The sequence below is a fragment of the Fukomys damarensis genome, unplaced genomic scaffold (assembly GCF_012274545.1).
Source record: "Fukomys damarensis isolate Sample0158 unplaced genomic scaffold, DMR_v1.0_HiC HiC_scaffold_6, whole genome shotgun sequence".
NCBI classification, from domain to species: Eukaryota; Metazoa; Chordata; class Mammalia; order Rodentia; family Bathyergidae; genus Fukomys; species Fukomys damarensis.
Genome location: NW_022900918.1, coordinates 38613896 through 38632026, shown reverse-complemented (window position 1 = coordinate 38632026; position 18131 = coordinate 38613896). Strand labels below are relative to the sequence as shown.

The 18131-nt window shown below is 45.2% G+C and overlaps 1 long non-coding RNA gene across 1 annotated transcript; it reads right to left on the bottom strand.

Annotated features, from left to right (window-relative positions):
* Positions 1 to 398: 398 nt before the first annotated feature.
* LOC117285120 lies at positions 399 to 12870 on the bottom strand. Its single transcript, XR_004516094.1, has 4 exons — positions 12819 to 12870; positions 12163 to 12231; positions 1852 to 1928; positions 399 to 435 (listed from the first exon to the last, which is right to left on the bottom strand). It is a non-coding gene; the product is annotated as an uncharacterized LOC117285120 (long non-coding RNA).
* Positions 12871 to 18131: the final 5261 nt, after the last annotated feature.

Sequence of the window (18131 nt, the reverse complement as noted above, 5' to 3'; positions counted from 1 at the left end):
CATAATTCTAGGAGTTCTGCTCACAATGAATTTGTAGAGATAAAAAGGTTTGCTTGTTCGTTTTTCTTGTGTGTTTTATTGTAAAGTGTTTCGGCCACACCTCCAGGCGAATGGACTTGACAGATATCCACAGGGTCTGCCCTACTGCAAAAGAAGATGCATCCTTCTCAGTGGCTCATGGAACTTTCTCCAAAATAGGCCAGTAGTCCACGAAGCCTGTGTAAAGAAACACAAAAGAATCAAAAGCATCTCCTGTATCCTATAGATCAGAGAGCCCTGAAGGTAAAATCAGTCATGGGGATGGATCTTTTGTAAAAGGGAAAGGGACCGAGAGATGGAAGGAGGGGTTTAGGGAGAAGGAAAGGGGGGTCAACAGAAACAAGATGTTCCATGTACCGACTCACCGGGATGAATGTGACGTTCCACAGATATGCACTAGTAAAGGTAAAAGCAAACAAAAACATTAAGTGTTTGGAGAAAATGGAAGCCTTTTCTAATCCTAAGAAGGTCCTCCCTGGACGAGCTTGGGGACAGACCACAGGGTCTCATGTACAAGGTGATTGACAACAATGACACTTGTCTAGCTTTGGGTTACCGCATCGTGGGCTTCTCCTATCACAAAATGACAAACATAAAAATGTTTACAAAGCTAAGTTTGACAAGGGGTCAGAGCACAGATCACTTTTCCAAAGCCTCCTCCTTTTAATGTTTTTTTTTTTTTTTTCTCTTCAGTGTTTTAGTAGAAAACTTCTACTGTGAAATAATAGCTCGGAAAATATTTCTCAGTTGACTCCAAGAGACTTGTTCCTGTTCTTTGTCCCTTCCCTCTCCTGGGGCCGCCTATTTCAGCGTCCTGTGGCAGTGTTTGTTCAGCAGTTATTGTTAGGCATTGCAAGTGCCCCCAGTATGGCTTTAAATAAGACAACAAGGAAAAGCTGAGAAGACACCCAATACAAAAATAAAATATTCTCAGCATACCTTTCATGTAGACAAGGTCGCCGGGGGAAACGGGCTTTAAAATTAGATCATTAGCATGGAAACTGGAAGAAACCAAACCCCCTCTCTCTTTCTTTCTCTTTCTCTCTCTCTCTCTCTCTCTTGCTGTCTGGAAATGGAGAAGTACAAATCTAGGAAGGGACTTGTAACTGTGTGTGACAAGAAGTCACAGAAACAACCAAGCAATCCGCACCCCAGGGTGTGAGCAGCCAGGGACAGAAGTGTGAGCTGCAACTTCATGGAGTGGTCTGGCATTTTATCTTCAGAAAATTCCCCAGGCCCTAGGCAGAGGAGGGCAGGGGCTTTTCAGTGTTTATCAAGTCTTTCCAGAAGGGGCACATCTTTGCAGGCTGTGTTGCCCTGCCGGCCCTGGCCTGGGTCCCCCCAGGTACCTGCTGCCTTGTGTCCCCGATCTGACTCTGGGACTTGAGCTGCTCAGCTGAAGGGCGATTTACAATTCTGCTGGCAGGGCCACTCCCTCTCCCTCTGCACCCTGCTCCTTTCCAGCAGGGACAAAGGCTCATTTACTCTGGGAAGTGTTCCGAGTTTTATTTTCCAGTGAAAAGGAATAAGTCATTTAGAAAGATAAGCAAAGAGACAGGGTCAAGTGAGAGCATGAAAATACAACCCTCAAAAACTGCAGTCTAAATTCAGTCCAAAACCTGTCAGGACCTTGGCCTCTGTCTCCACTCCTGAATTATCCGTCCTGAGTGTCCTTCTGATAAGCCTCAAAAGCGTCATCCTTTCCAACCGCATTTTCAAATTTTTTTGGAAAATGTTTCACTTTTATTCCTCCACTGTAACACCTGATGCTATCTCAGGGCAGGACCCAGGCAGTGTCCCCCAAAATCTCACCTCAGCGCCCGGGGCACCCCCTGTGTAGCTGGCTGACTTCCACGGGCCGAGCAGGCTTCCTCGTCACAGACAGCCCGCTGGAATGCAACAACGATGCAAATTAATGCTATTATTAAAGGATTTTTCAATGAAATGTGAAGTTTGGAGCCAGATGCTGCCTTCTTAAAGGAAGAGAAATTTAAGTAAGAAAACCTGACAGATATTTGTTCCATGTAGCGTGGCAGAATTTATGGGAGGTCACAGTCTTTGATTTCTGTGGGCTGCGGTTGTCAGGTCCACTTGCAAATGGGCTGTGGGAAAGAGTTGCACTTGTGTAATTTGAAAACATCTGGGACATCTGGTAGATATTACACCCATAACTGTTACAAAGTTGTGCTTCCTTTGAGGCTCTTTCTTCTTTGGCTGTCCCCTCCAGTGGAATATTCACAAGAACCCCAGTAGTTTCCACCTCTATACATCCCCCAGAACAATTTGCTTTATTCTGATACTTTAGAATCCTTTAGTGGGAAAAAAAGGCAAGAACTTAAACGTTTATTGTCCTCTATGGTAACAATGTCACATTCTACACCCTTTGATGGTCCATCGAGCTAATGTTTATCCTGGTGTTCATCTCTGTGTCCCAAGATGTAGCTGTGAAGTGAAGATGTGCACTGAGTTTTCTCCCCAAGGCCTCTCTTCTCCTTATACTGATATTTGGGTCCATTGATTAGATATTGGCCAGGGCTTACCCTAAGCTTGCCTGTATGCACATTCGTACACACAGGAATTCGGGTCTCAGGACTTAAGAAACGATCAGAATCTGGAAAGTTATAAATGTTATTATGGAGTACAAGATCCTACAGGAATCTGAAGTAGTGAGAGACCAGATCCGATCACAGTGCTCAGGTAAAACCTTGCTGTGGAAGACACATTTGGTCTAAGCTGTCAGAGCCCACAAGGGGCAAAGAGGATGATGTGGACAGTGCCCACTGGGAGTGGCTGGGGGTATTTCTGCCAGCTCTTGATGGCCACTCCTTGCCGCCGGACCCCAAGGCCTGTGCTGGACCAGGAAGGCGGGGCACCCGGCAAGCACCTGTACCAGTGCAGAAGTCACTGGAGAGAGAGAGGTGCGTGTCACCTCCCCAAGTCCCCTGATTAGACCACCCAGGGAAACAGGCGGGAAGGAGCTCATTACAAAGCTCTTCCGGTGACTCCACTGATCAGGTTTTTGAGCGCTGGAGCTGCAGGACACCGTGGTGGTGAGAACAGCCCATCCGCTGAGGACTCTGGCCACATACTGACATGGAGATGCTTCCTCCGGGAGGGGGCCGACTCGTGTATACTAAGGCCAGGGTGAGTTCCTAAAAGGCCGAGCCAACCCTGGTGACTTCCTGGATCAGAGTACTGCAGCTCCTCACTGTGTCTTGGAACTGTCTGATTATTACCAAGGCCCTCAGGTGCCGTGTGACTGGACTTTCGCCCATACCCCACCTTGTCACTTCCCGGTTCTCCTTTCAGACTTCCTGACACAGCTACATGGAAATTCCCTTCCTCCCCATGGCTCCCTTTCTCTCATGGTTGGGTTCTAAACCCTCTCATTCCTACCTAACCCCTTACCCCCTCTCCTTCAGGTCTCCTGGTCCCCCAAGAGCACTTCCCCCCACCTCGAGCTCCTCAGAAGCCTGGCTTTTTGAACCCAGAGCAGCTGCTGTGCTTTTAAAGCAGTTCTTTGTTTCTTTCTTTCTTCTTATTTTTTTTGGTTTTTTGAGACAGGGTCTCACTATGTAATTGAGACTGCTCTGGAACTCACTGTGTAGCCCAGGCTTGTCTCAAGCTCACAGTGATCCTCCTGCCTCAGCCTCCCGAGTGCTGGGATCACAGGCGTGCGCCACCATGCCCGGCTCTAAAGCAGTTCTTTATTTCTTGTCTACTAGACAATGGAGCTTGTGAAAACAGGGGTTCTCCCATGCTCCGATCTTGACCTTCCAGGACCAAGGGCTGGGTCTGCAGCACACTGACCAAGGCAGTGAGGGCACCACCAAAAATGGATGCGTGAGGAACCTGAGAACATATTCCTCTCGCAGTTCCGCAATAAACAGAAAGCGAGCAACAGGTCTTACAAACAATTTGCAAAGAGATTCTGACAGCGCGCTTTTGCCATGGTTCAAGTGTGTTTGTGCCGCTAGGGATTAAACACTGACATTCCCAGGTCTTCCTCCTTCCTCCCTTCTTCCCTTCCCTTCCCTTCCTTCCTTCCTTTCTCTTTTCTTTCTTCTCAGTCAGGTCTCTCTAAGTCACTAAGTTACCTAGGCTGGGCTTAAATGTGTGATTCTCCTGCTTCAGCCTCCCAGAGTGCTGAGATTACAGGCATTGCTACGACACCGACAAAATATCACTTAATTTGAAGTGTCATTTTTTTACTTGACAATTTGCTGATAAGGTTATACTGAATTATATCAGGGAATATTATCATTCAAGGAGTTTTCCTGCTGATTTCATGGCTCCTTTTAAGTATTTTCTTCAGATTCATAAGGCTACCCTTGAAAAAAGGACAAACAATGCAAGCACTATTCTAATATTTTAGACCAATGTGATGTTTCTTCTTCACCAACGTTTGGAGATTATTTAGTTACAATTACTACCGAATAGTTGAGAAAATCCGTTAGGTACTGAAATAGCATACTAATTCAAAAATGTCATTATATGATTTGCAATAAAAGACTCTTTAAAGGAAAATTGCCTCCTGAGGCTCTGGAATTCCAGTGGGATAAAAATCATAAGATGTATACTCCTCGATGTTCCAGGAGCTCTCTTAAGAGCTCTCTTAAAATGCTTACATTTTTATATTCATTTTATCAGTGATAAGTGACTTAGTAATGTTGTTTTCACAATTATTTATTTATTTTTATTGGTACATTTTCAATATACCTAATAATCACATTCATCACAGGAATCTGTACTTGTACACGATATATCTTGCTGCTGCTTCTTTTTTTCCCATTTCCTTCCCCTCCCTTCAACCCTTCTCTCCCTCCTTATTTACGAAAGCTTTGTTTCTAGGGAGGAGGAAAGGGAGGAATAGCCAAGGGGAAAAAAGAGAGAAAGAAAAAAATGGGGGAAAAAGGAAAATGTTTTCACTTATATTGATAGTATTTGTAAAACTCTCTCCAGTTCCAGGAGTTTTAGACTGAAACTCTCCAATCCTTCATATGTCTGGCCAGTAGGTTTCTGGGGGAGGGAAGGCTGTCCACAAACCTTCTGTGATAGTTTCATTATGTGTCTTTGGAGTGATGGGCTGTAAGTGCCATGGGATTTGCCAGGGTTTCTGCCTGAAACTGTCCTGGATTGCTGAGTCTTAATTCGCCTGATTTATGGAAAGCATCTACTGCAAAATAAATATGTGTGACCAGGAACTAGGAACAGTGAAAGTGACTGAGCATGAAAAGGAAGAATACAGAAGGATAGGTTCTATGGCTTTAAATGGCCATGGGTGTGACGGGGAGAAATGAGTCTGGGGGTCACAGTGGAGGCAGCTGAAAGAGGTTCTTGGTCGAATTCCTCAGGTCCTCATCTCCCAAGAGGCACTTTGGTGGTGCTGCGCATGATAAAAACATAACTAAGATACACAGCCCTGTTCTCAAGCTGGCTGCACGAGGGCACACATAGACACACACATACACACACACACAGACACACACACACAGACACACACCAGTTTTAGAAAAGACTGGGAGAGATTGAGTTCAAAATGCCAAGGGAGCATCAGAAAGGCACGGAAGGAAGAGGGGGCACAACTGGGAGATTTGGAAAAGTTCCCAGGATCTCCAGCTGGGGCTTGAGGCCTTCCTTCAACAAACTGAGGGAGAATTAAAAAGAAGAGTGTATTCACTGCAAAGGAGGCGGCAGAGTGTAAGTGGATGGAGAAGAGGTCAGGTGTCTGGGGCAGGAGCAGGGCACCGGGGCAGACCTGGGGCTTAGGGAGTGGTGGGCTATCAGGAGGGCAATACAGTAACCCATTTCAGTGTCAGGCTGGGCATTTGTAATTTCCTCCTTCTGTGGTAGAGGCAGTGAAACTTTCTGAGTCTGGATTGATAAGACCAGAATTTTGCTTAGAAACGTGGGCATTAACAAGTTGGAGAGGAGAAGCCTTCTTGTTGGTCATCTTTTCATCTCTGTCACAAAGTGTGGGAGAAAAGCCAATGAGAGGTGGAAAGGTTACTTTGGCTCACAGTTCAGAGCTTCTGTGGTCAGCTGGCCCTACTACTGTGGGCCTGGCTGGGACAGAATGTCAGGGTGCAAGGTATGGCGGAAGAAAGCTACTCACATTATAGCCACCGGGAAGTAGAGAACGGGAAAGAGCCTGCGTGGGAGAGAGAGAGGAAGGGGCCAGGGACCAGCTATGGTCCCCAAGGTCATGATTCGAGATCTCTCCTTTCAAGGAGGCCTTACCTGCTGTTCACATCACCTCGGGATAATACCATTCATTTATAATCTCATCATTAGAACTTTCCTGATCTAGTATGCAGTCACTTCCCCAAAGTCTCCGCAGCTGACGAGCAAGGGTTTGGTGCAGGGGCGGAGGAGCAGTTTCAAACCCAAGCTGTGAGCTGTCTCTAAGATAGAGGACTGTGTTCAAGTCATCAGGTTGGACACTCTGGAGAGCTTTACAGGAAGTGAACCACAGAGTAGAAGGAGGGACTTCCTGCTTGCTGGGATGTGAGCCTGAATAAATGGAGAAGGCAAAGATGATTGTGAAGTGTTAACTTTAATTTTCTAGGCAGTTAATAATGCCATTGGTGAAAGGGTAGAATTCAGCCCTTCCCCACAAAAAGAAAGTAAAAAAGATGGGGGCGGGCAGCTGTGCACTATCTGGGGCATCTTGGGGATTCATGTACAATAGGTGCAACCATAGGCAGAAAGGATTGTGAGAGACGGTGGGGAAGTCACTGGCCAGCTAGTGACAGCTGAGTCACAGCATACATATAGTGTGAGAGAAGACAGGAAAGAAAGAGTCAGGCAGAGAATTCACACAAGCAGAGGTCCCCAGGTGAGTGAGGAGTGCGCCCGGGTGGGAAGGAACCCAGCTGCTGGGCTGGACAGGGCCAGGAGATGCGGCCACCAAAGCACTGACTCTGCAGAGTTAAAGACAAGAAGAAGAAAAGAGCGGAAGCAACGCGTGTGGACGAGTCTTTTCTTCTTTTTCTATTTGGTGGTACTGAGAATCGAAGTCACGGCCTTCGCACTGAGCTAAATTCCTAACCCTTTTTACCTTTTTCTTTTTAAATTTTAAGACAAGGTCTCAGTAAGTTTCTCAGACTGGGCTTAAACTTCGTGATCCTTCTGCCTCAAAGTCCTAGAAAGCTGGGATCACAGGCACATGCAGCATGACACCTGGCTTGGATAAGTGCTTTACATTTTAGAGGTAAATGGAAGAAGAGCAATAAAATCGACCAACGAGGTGATGTGCACTGTGCAGGATAAAGGAGATTATGGCCTTGCCTTAGGCTGACAGAAGAATGCTTCGGAAAGGAATTGGGGGAATTAGAGAAGGGATGAAATTATTGATGACACAAGGAGACTGGCACTCTACAAAAAGAAAAGGATACAAACATACTAAGTGTATAACAAGGAACAGCTGCAAGCTTTGAGATGTACCACCATCTCATAAGGCCACAGCCAACACTCCTTTCTGATGCTGTGCCTCCAACCGAGGAAACCTCTGGCCGATCTCGCCATGAGCCACACTTTATATTCAAACACCACCTGTTACAAAAAGCAAACATGCCTGAGAACACTGTTTCCCATAAACAAAAGTCACTGAGTTTAATACGGCTGTCTTCCAGCTTCCGTGCTACTGTGGACACTGACAGTTTACCCTTAGACAGACAGCCAGACAGAGGAGGGCAGCCCCTCTGCTCCAGTGACTTGATGACATGTATTTATGTTTTATTCTGGCTATTAACTCTAAAATCTGCCCATAAGGAGACATTCAGGAATGAAACAAAGCTTGTCATTTGTGTGACTTAATTTATAAGCCACTCTTATCAAACTCAAAACGCAATTCTGAGGGCTATAGGGTCCTAAAAAACAGAGCTAACAATGCTGAAGTGTGAAATTACCACGTTTTTCGACATGCTTTTAAATGTTTTATCCTTTCAATGACTTAGTAATCTACAGTTGCATTTCAGATGAGAAAATAAAACCCTCATCTGTGAACTAACTTCAAGGTCACACCGAGAATCTCGGGGTAGAAAAGGGTTTACCCCAATGATGGACACTTTTTGTTCTAGCTCACAAGAATAAACCTATATATTTGCAGCTGTTTGGTAAACATAACCATCGCTAAAATTTGAATGATATAAACATATGGCTATTGAAATTATTTTTGAGAGTTTTAGATATAATCAAAACTCTGCTTTGCTTCTTCAGGGCTGTGTTATTATCTATGCTTTCGAACTCATATGCATTTTATCAATTTATGGAACTATCCGATGAGGTGGGTGTGTTCCTGCCTGCACCTCTCTTTCTAACTCTGCTTTTGGCAATAACAGCTTGGAACCACTGCTTACAGTCGGCCATAGTAGACAGAGAATCTGTGCCGCAGAAATTGATAAGCACTGAACATCAGGGATTTTTACTCTCTAAGAGCTGGTCGTTAATGGTTTCCCAGGACACCACTGGATTTGCACACAAGGCTGGGATTATAATGCTGCATCCGCCTTGCAGGGGTTGAGAACACTGCACTAGGGATCACTCTGCCCTGGTCCTGAGCTGTGCCACACACAGTGCTGTGTAAAGCTTTACAGGCCGCAGAGCAGGCCGAGCTCCGAGCACAGCACTGGCGATGCTGGGACAGACTGGGAAGAAGTGGCTTTGCTCTTGGTCCTCAAAGAGAAGCTGGAGTGACAGATGTGAAGCTGTTTGCGGGAAGCAGAGTAGAGGGAGACCAGGACTGTCAGACAGAGGGGGATAAACAACAGGTGCAGAGGCAGGCAGGGGGGAGTTTAAATTGGGGGAACCCAAAGCCTTCTAGGGAGGGTAAAGAGAGGAGCAGGGGTCCTGTGATGGCCTGAATGGTTCCATTGGATGGATAAAGATTTTGATCAGGGAACAACAGGGTCAGAGCCTTGAGTGAGACTGAAAGTCAGGAGGGACGCTCCTTTAGCAACCATTTCTAATGCTGCAGAAGAAAGTCAACAAGATTCCAAAGTCTGTGGTTGTGGTGGAAACCAGGAGCAACAAGAGACTTCCTTAGGAGTGTTTGGTGACTACTGAGTCGTGCAGAAGCAGAAAAGCAGGCGGAAGAGGACTCTGGAATGAGCGTCTGGGAAATTTAAACCATAGCCCATCAACCTTTCTATCATGCAGAAACCTGTGTTAGTGGTTGGAAGGGTCCCACACAGCAGCCCCAGGCACGAGCCCGTGATCTGGAACAGCCAGCATCATCCACGAGTGGCAGAAAGTTAGCACCAGACCCCTCAAAATCCACGCTTTCACAATGGGAGCGCTATCAGGGGCTGATTAACATTACACTTGTTTGTTTCCATTTATTTTCTTTTTGATGCATCCTAACTCCTTTGGACTCTCTCAAGAATCTCCCATTTTCTTTGTTCCATCAATATTTGTATAGAAAGGATGCACTGAAAAGCAACGTTCTGAGAAAATGCCCATTTTAATTTAGTGCCACTATAGGAAATTGGGCCATTTTGTACTGATTCTGAAAGCCTGCCCAGGAACCTGTACTGGCAGTGTAACCATCTCACATTTAGCATGCTGACATGCAACATGTTAATTTATTTCTCCTCTGGAGCTTAGGTTTGGAATCACAGAACCTGGACTTGTCACCACTCTGCAAATTTCTTATTTTCCTATGTTGGACAAACAAGAGTTGCACTACATAGAAACTGAATGCATTCATCTTAAAAGAGAAGATGGTACAAATTCCTACTTTCCAGCATTTTGTTAAGCAGATAAAGAAATTTCTTTTGCCTTTTAAATCATTTTATTGTTATCAGCATAGGTTTGTAGTGTGTAGTGTTTACATTCCTCGTGAGGAGCTGGCACATCTACATAATATATGGTATTATTTTACGTATACAAAATGTTTTGTGTATTTTCCTGTTATATAAAAGTGGCAGATATGCATAATTTCCCTGGGAGACAGTGATGTGGTTGAAATGTATTTTTAAGTTAGGCTAACACGCGTGAGAACATGTGAGCTATCCATCTAGGTAACTTTCCAACACCCTGCCAGACATTCCAAGCCTGCATTCTGAGACATTCTTCTAGGGTTCCACGAGCTGAGCTGGAGTGCCATGAGGTTTACCTGGGCAATGGTACAGTCATGCTGCTTTGCACTTAACTATTTTCACGATGAATTCCGTCTTTAGAAGCGACATTTCTCCTTCTGCTTTGACTTCCGGGACTCTTTGCACTTCCGGTGCTCTTTGCACTTCCAGGGATCCGCCCCGGAGCTCCCGGAGGGCAGGCCCAGAGCTGCTCTCGCAGCCACGCCCTCCTTCGAGCTGGGAGCACGTGGCTTGTTGGCACAAGCTGGGATTCATTTAGGATCAAAGTTGCCACTCCATCTGCCTCCCCCCGGGGTCCAGTAGGGCTTGGTAGCTTTTTGTGAGTTCCTTGCTATACGTTTCGTTCAGCATCTGCCCTGTCGGGGAGGTGCTGGTTTGTTGTCCACCTGACTACAGAGCAGTTGATGTTATTTCCTTACCGTGTTTTTGAAATCGAGGGGTGGAGCTACCCTGAGATAGGAAGACCCCCCTCCACCAACTGCGGATCTTCCTCCCCTTTCTGGAACACGCGTTTTGAAATATGGCTGGTGTCTTTGTTACAATTTCTGTTATTGTGAAGCTGCAGTTTAACTGCTAATATATTTTCTTGAGGCAAGCAATTGCCAAGCAACGGAGAGCATAAAGGGAAATTTGTTCTATGTAAATGAGGGACTTAATGCATTAATTAGATGGATTGGAACATTGTATTTCCATGTGTTTTGTGGTTTAATTCTCAAGCTGAGGCTTGGCACCATGGGAGGGGGAGCCGGGATGAAGCTCCAAGTGGATTTTGGAACCAGAATGTTGGAGTTTGAAAAGCCGTGTGGTCATGGTAGGAGCCAACTGAAGTAGGACAGAGTGATGGATTCTTTGCAAACCACGTTGTTATGTGGTAATGGGACAGCATCAGAGTTCCGAAGTGCTGTTTGGTAGACATGGTTTCTAATAAATGAAAACTGTATTTTCACTTTCTGCCCTGCTAGGATGATCCAACACCCCTTTCCCCCCTTCCCTGTCACAGGGAAGCCCAGAGTCAAAAGAATTTAATCAAAGCTGGCATACTGAAGCTGGCTTGGCGCCTTCTGGAGAGCAAAGACAGCAGCCAGTGACAGCCCCCCAAGTGTGTCTTGTCACACAGCCAGGCCTCCTCAGGGCAAGAAAGAGCTCAGGCCATTACTGGTGGAGGAAGCCGGGCAGGCCAAGAGGCCTTCCGAAATGCAAAGCCAAGCTCATGGTAATAGGAGACACATCATCTGTGATGTTCATTTTTTCTTCCACGGTTTACTCAAAAAGTTTATTGAACAACTATGCTGTGGTAGGTGCAAGGGATGCAATGGAAACCCATGGTTGGGAGGCGCAGCATCCAAAACCACAGAACATCACTGTCACGTGCATAGTTACACAGTGCTGACGCTGCTTTCAAGGAAACCAATGCAGTTGCATGAGGGATTTATGACGGTGGAAGCTGGCAGAGGCCAGGGGAGAGTGATCCGAGAACAGGATCAGAAACAGAAAGAAAGCATTAGGTGATGTTCACAAGGAAGAAGCTAATGTTTGTCTTTCTTTTGTTTTTAGCTTGAGCTCATGGCAGAGGGATACCAAAGTATTTACAGCGTATCTGAAGTTAAGTTAGTGATGTTGGAGTTGAGAAGATGAGATGCGGAAGAGATACTTCCCAGACATCTGGTCACGGACTTGAGTCTTCACCCACAGAACAGGGGAAACCTCATCTTTTATGTAGAAACGGACAGCATAAGTTTGGGGACCGAGCTCTGGTCTCTAGGAAAACGCAGGACTTACCTGAAAGTGTGCTGATCTGTTGGTGTGCACGTCATTTATACACGATTTCCTATGGGGAGAGGGGGCTGGTTGAAGTTGAATTTCCACCACATAATGAAACCTGTGGGTGTAGCTGTGTTCCTGGTCACCCGGACTCGGCCCGGGGGCTGCTCACTCCACTCTGTGCTCCCCACCGCTCACCACACCGGCCAGTGGCACCTGCGGTGTGTCGCCCACCTGCAGCTCTCTTTGTCACTACACTTACTTCCTCTTTGGGGCCATCCTGAGGATCTTTATTCCAGTGTCCGCTCTTCTGTTGGGCAGGGTTTCCTTCCTGTGGAAGTGACGCGTTACTCAGCTCTATGCTGACAGCACGATGACAACTCATGTGGGAAGCAGGTATTTTGGCACAGGGCCACTTCGAAAGCCAGAACATCAAAGTCCTTTCCCTCCCTCCTTTCCCTTCCCCTTCTCCTTTTCTCTTACCGTGTCTTTCGACAGACGCCCTGACATCACTGGACCTCTCCTTGTCCTTGATGCTCACGTCCCTGGCTGTCCAGCACGGCGCCCTCCCCACCCCACACCATGTCCTCACTCTCAGACTGACTTCCTCTCCATCCCTGGAAACAGATCTTGTTCTCCGCGTCTCCTGGATAAGATTCACCATGGCTCATAGCCTGTTTCGGTTTTGCAAACTTCAATATGCAGCCGTGCAGATCTCTGGCACCTCCGTCTGCCACTGGTTTCTCAGATCCCCTGCTCTCCACTGCGACCCTGTACCCTCTCCCCGCCTGGAGGGACTGCCTCGCTGGGCCTGTCTCTGTCCCTTTCCCAGAAAGCCCTGTTCATTCCTCCTTGCCTGCCCACACCCTCCTTTCTCTGACCCAAACACTGTGGTCCCTGGGGCTAGGGGGCTCTCACCAGCTTCCAGGAATGCTGTTTCCGCTCCTCCCGCTCCTCCGTGCTGTCCCCTGACAGGGACGCTGTCCAGGAGCATGCCACGATGTTGCAGATCTGCATCTCCTCAGAGCACCACCCCTGCCTCTTAAAGCTTAACCCTTCTTAAAATAAAGCAAAGCCCATCTAGAAAATATTTAGCAAAATAATAAATAATTGATGTCAGCACAGAAAGATGCGCTGCATACAGTCAAGTTATTTCAGAGCCCATTGTGGCCTTAGACTATCTCTGAGAAAATGCTCTTCTGCCCCAATCTGAGGAAAGTACCAATAGCCCCATTGCACGCTTGGAAGAAGAACCTGAAATTTTGTTAATATGAAACCTGACAGGCTGTCTTCTCAAGTTGCTTTTTTTTTTTTTTTTTTTTTTTGCTTTTACACTCTTTCTACAATTCTTTCCAGGTCACAGGATGTGGTAATACTAATAATGCTGGATGAAGCACCCCAATAAAGGCCCCCCCTTCTCATGATAGTGTTTATATTATTACAAGGGGCTCTGTAAAGAAGAACCATTAGTGTTGGGATATACTGCACTTTGCGCCTGTGTGCATTGTTCTTTGGTGAACTGATTTCCTTTATCCAAAATGCAGAATTAGAGGTGTCATCCATGACTACTTAATTCTGCTATTTTTGGTTTAGAGAAAAGCTTTTCCCAGAAGGGTATCATATTATTATTTGTATCATTAGCTAATAGAAACCTTTATCGCATAGAAAGTATGTTATTAAATTAAGACCGCATTTGGCAAATCAGCCATGCTGAGTAGTCCAGTGCTGGCTGCTGTGGGAGCCAAAGCATCCTGAAGATGTGGGAGACTCCAGGTGGCGGCTTCTGGTCCCCTCACCTTCCTGGGCCACCACCAGCTGGCAGGTTGGTTGGACAACACATATCCATGCTCTCTCCTCCTGAAACACCGCCCTAGAATTATGCCTTGTTGCACCAGCAAGTGACTGTCTGTTAACAAACTACATGCAATTTCTAGTCTTAACTCCAATGACCATTTGTCAGTAATGTCTGTGTGTAATTAAAACTGTCTGAATGATCTGCAATACTGTTCAAGAAGCTTGTAAACAAACAAACAAAAAGAATATTTTAGTCCATTACAACTGTTTTCCATATTAACATTTCGACTGTTAAGGATCTCCTTTGCATCCTTAACATTTTTTAGGTGAGTACAGAACTGTGAACATGGTTCATGCAATAAAATTCAACGCTGTGTCACGTGAATATTGAAATTTCACTACGAGTGACATGTATCATTGTCAGCACGATGGCCTGGTGAATTGGGAGGAAGGACTGCTGCTTGTCCACGCCGCTGAATCCCATGGCATACCTTCCTTCACAGAGCCATCCTTTTGATCAGGGGCATGGCTCATCTGTACACTTAAATAAAATACCCACCCGCCTCAAGTAAGTGATGCTGGAGAAAAGAATACTGTGCTGTTCTTGGGAATATTGGTGTGCAGAGATTAAAAGCAGAGTTGAGACCAGGACTTCAGAAAAGTGACATTGGGAGCTTTTAATGCCAGTTCCGTTCTCCGTGGCACTGGGGTGTAATGTTGCCAATTGCAAGTTTGATAATGGACCTAAAGCTTTGTTCCTCCAAATCTGCCGCTGTTGTTTTGAAACAATGCCAGAAACCAGTCTCTTCAGTGAATGAATGAATGACGAGATAAATAAACTGTTGTTTTGCTGGCGGTTAAAAAGAAATAAAACATTGACGTTTTTTACTGGGCTATGCTGCTGTCATCCAGGCAGAATGTGAAGGTCAGGTTTGTGGGGTTTGGGTGAAGAGAAAGGAATGCAGAACAGCAGCACGTGTTTACGTCACCCCAGTCACATTTCCCCCAATCCAAATTCACGCTCCCTTCCTCGCAGTGAAGGACGCAGCTGGTCCTATGCAGGGTCAGACAGTCTGGCTGTAGTGGATCTGTTGCTTTGCAGGTTAGAAATGCAGACAATTTGTAATGTGCTTTTAATTGAATGTGTGCTGGTTCTTGTTTCCCTTGTATGGTATTTCTCTTTGCAGGATTTTAAACTCTGAAGAGCTAATTCATTAAAATTAAAGGATATTCCTCCAGTAGATTCTTAAGGACAATTTGAAAGGTGTAACTAGAACAGGCGTATGTGCTGGGGCTCTTCTTCCCCAGAATCAATGTGTGAGCATGATTCATCATAAATATAATTATTTTCTCTCAGAAATAAAAGCAGAGGTATCTGAAATAGCTGCTTTAAAGGGTGATTGTTAAAAATGTTTCCTAGACTTCCTCCAGCCCTGGGCATGATAAACTTGGGCCGAGGCCTGGGAATCTGCATTTTAATTTAAATTCTCCAACAGAAAATGGTATGCATCAAAGTTCAGGAATGCTAGTTTGACTCCGACTGAGAGCTCGATATCAAAGAACTCCCAGGAAATGGTGTCCCCATTTAAAAGTGGCCCAAATGACTAAGGAGTGAACAGGCTCCCTCACAAAATTCGGTTTTCACCTACAGTAACGTCTGGCTATTTCTGGAAGTCTCAGCAAGCACTCTGGACAGATGCCCACAGGCAGCCAGTGGACACAGCCCCCATGGGTACTGCCCTGTCAGTCCCCTTCCTTTGCTGCTCCGTTGCTGGCTCTGCTTTGCCTGCCCCACCCTTGGGAGGGGCCCTTCTGGCACTGTCCATCACCGATGTTCCAAAGTTCAAGGCAGGGTGTGTCCAAGGTTCCCACTCTCTGGGTGCTGATTTCTACACAGAAACCCAGGAGTCGCTTCCTTCTGGTCTCAGAGCCAGAATCAGTACCTCAGACTTAGGAGCTGTTTGCTGTGTCACTAAGTGGCCAAGAGTCCTTGTCCCTTCCCCAGCACTGGGGCTTAAACCCTGACAGGGGCTGACAGTGTGGGAGAAACTCTTCCAGTTTCTTTATCTGATTTTCCTTCTTTTACTTTTCTTTCAGTTTCTACTTTGATCAACGTTCCTCCTTATTCATCACATGCAGATTAAAAACAACAAAAATCCTCTTTTTTTTTGCATGTGAATAGAGCACTGTGTGTGTGTGTGTGTGTATGTTACAAATAGATTGCAATTGGTACCTTAAAAAGAAAGTGAAGGACAGGTACTTTGGGTACCATGTGATTGGTGGTGGATCTTCCATTTTGAAGGCCCCATAGGTGTCTGGTGCCTTCTGTCAAAACATACTGAGAAAGTAATGCAGAGTGCGCATGGGTTATTACTCAACATTATCACTCAGCATTATCTAGGAGCACAGAAAAATGTATGTGTGGCCATGAAGGGAACATGAGCATACAAAACAGAGACTAAAACAGAGATTAGGAGGAAGTTACAAAGGTCCATCATAAAAAATCAAGGGTGTAACGTTAAATATTTACAGACTGTCCCCACCTCTTACAGAATCATCCCTGATAGGTTGGGTTTGCCAATTTCTGACACATAGATAGTCTTGCCATGGTTGATTTAATCTACCAACGTGACTTCAGTTGGCTTGCAAAATTTAGGACCATTAGCAGTAGGTTCTTGGCAGCTAGCAGGAGCGTAACAGTGTTTGGAGAAAAGTTCAGAAGGGACGGAAGTAAATGTTCATGTCCAGTATTCCAGACACAGAGACAGTTGGCTCATTTCCCAAGGCCTGTGGGGCCAAAGTGGAGGGAATGCTGTAAGCCTGTGTGCAGTGAGGTCTCACTGGGGTAGCACTGCCTCCTAGCGGATTCCCTTCCAGGGAAATTCCTGGGGCAAGTTTTGTTGTCACAGTGAAGTGGGGATTGGAATGATTGTTGGATGACCGCTGAGGATATGAGGTATCCTGCAAACGTTGGATCTGTGCTGTACAATAAAAACTTGTCCTGAGGTTTGCAGAAATTTCTGAAAACAAGAACGCAGTAATCAGCCTTGAAAATTAGAGATCAAAAGTGCCAACCCAATGGTTGTAACACTCCTTCACCTGCAGTCACTATTCTCTTGCTCACAGATTACTCCAGCTGCAACCAGAATCATGGAAAGAGTTAAACTCGTGAACTGAGGCACGTACTGGTAGCAGGTGACATTTGTAACCGCTGCAGCCACCTTGCCTTGCTTCTGGGTGGAGTGTCAACACTTGAATTTTTAAGTCATCTAGACTGAGCCTTTAAATTAGAAGCGTACTACTTTATTATTATCATTTTTGGTATTTATTTATAGTACATTTATTGGTACATTTTAGGTATGCAATACAGGTACATCAATCTTTGGGACTTTTATATGACTTTAACGCCCTCCCTTCATCCCCTCCATCTTTCTGGGTTTCCAAAGACTTTGTTTCCATGTTTTTTCTTTTCTTATTTTTTTTTTCTTTTCCCTTTTTTCCCTTTCCCCTACCCCTCCCACCTCCTCTACTCTTTTTGACCTTTTTTTTCCTATTACAAAATATCAATTATGCATTTTGATCCTTACTTACACTTTCAATTTTTCACAGCAGAGAAACTATTTGGTATTTACGTATGTGTGTCTTATTAATTTCACTTAAGAGTATGGCCTCAGTGTGCATCCACTTAGCTATAAATGTCTATAGTTTCTCACTCTTTGTTGCTGAATAGTACTATATTTTATAAAAAAAAAACAAAAACAAAAACTTCTTTATGCAGTCTCTGGTTGATGGGCAACTGCGCTGTTTCCAAATTTTAGATATTATAAACTGTGCCACTATAAACATGGGTGAGCATACATTACTGTGGTATGATTCTTTTAATTCTTTTGGGAAGATACCCAGTAGAAGAATTTCTGGGTCAAATGGGACTTCTACTCCTAGTTGTTTAATGTATCTCCATACTGATTTCCATAGTGGTTGCACCCATCTGCACTCCCACCAACAATGGAGAAGGCTTCCTTTCTCCCCACAACCCCACCAACATTTGTTATTGGTTGATTTCGTGATAGCAGCCATTCTTTCTGGGGTGAGGTGGAATCTCAGTGTTGTTTTCATCTGCATCGCTTGAATGATAAGTGCTGTTTCCATTTTTTCATATGTTTATTTGCTGCTTTTACTTTTTTGTCTGAGAAATGTCTATTCATTTTGGATGTCCATTTTTGGATTGTGCTGTTATATTTGGGGGGTCTGATTTTTTAAGTTATTTATATATTCTAGATAGTACATCTTTGTTTAAGGAACAGCTGGTAAAAATTTTCCCCCACATTGTGGGTTGTCTCTTAGGTCTGCTGACAATTTCTCTTGAAGTGCAGAAGCTTTTTAATAAGATGAGATCCCAGTTGTCGATTTTCTGTGCTAGTTCCTGGGTTACTGAGG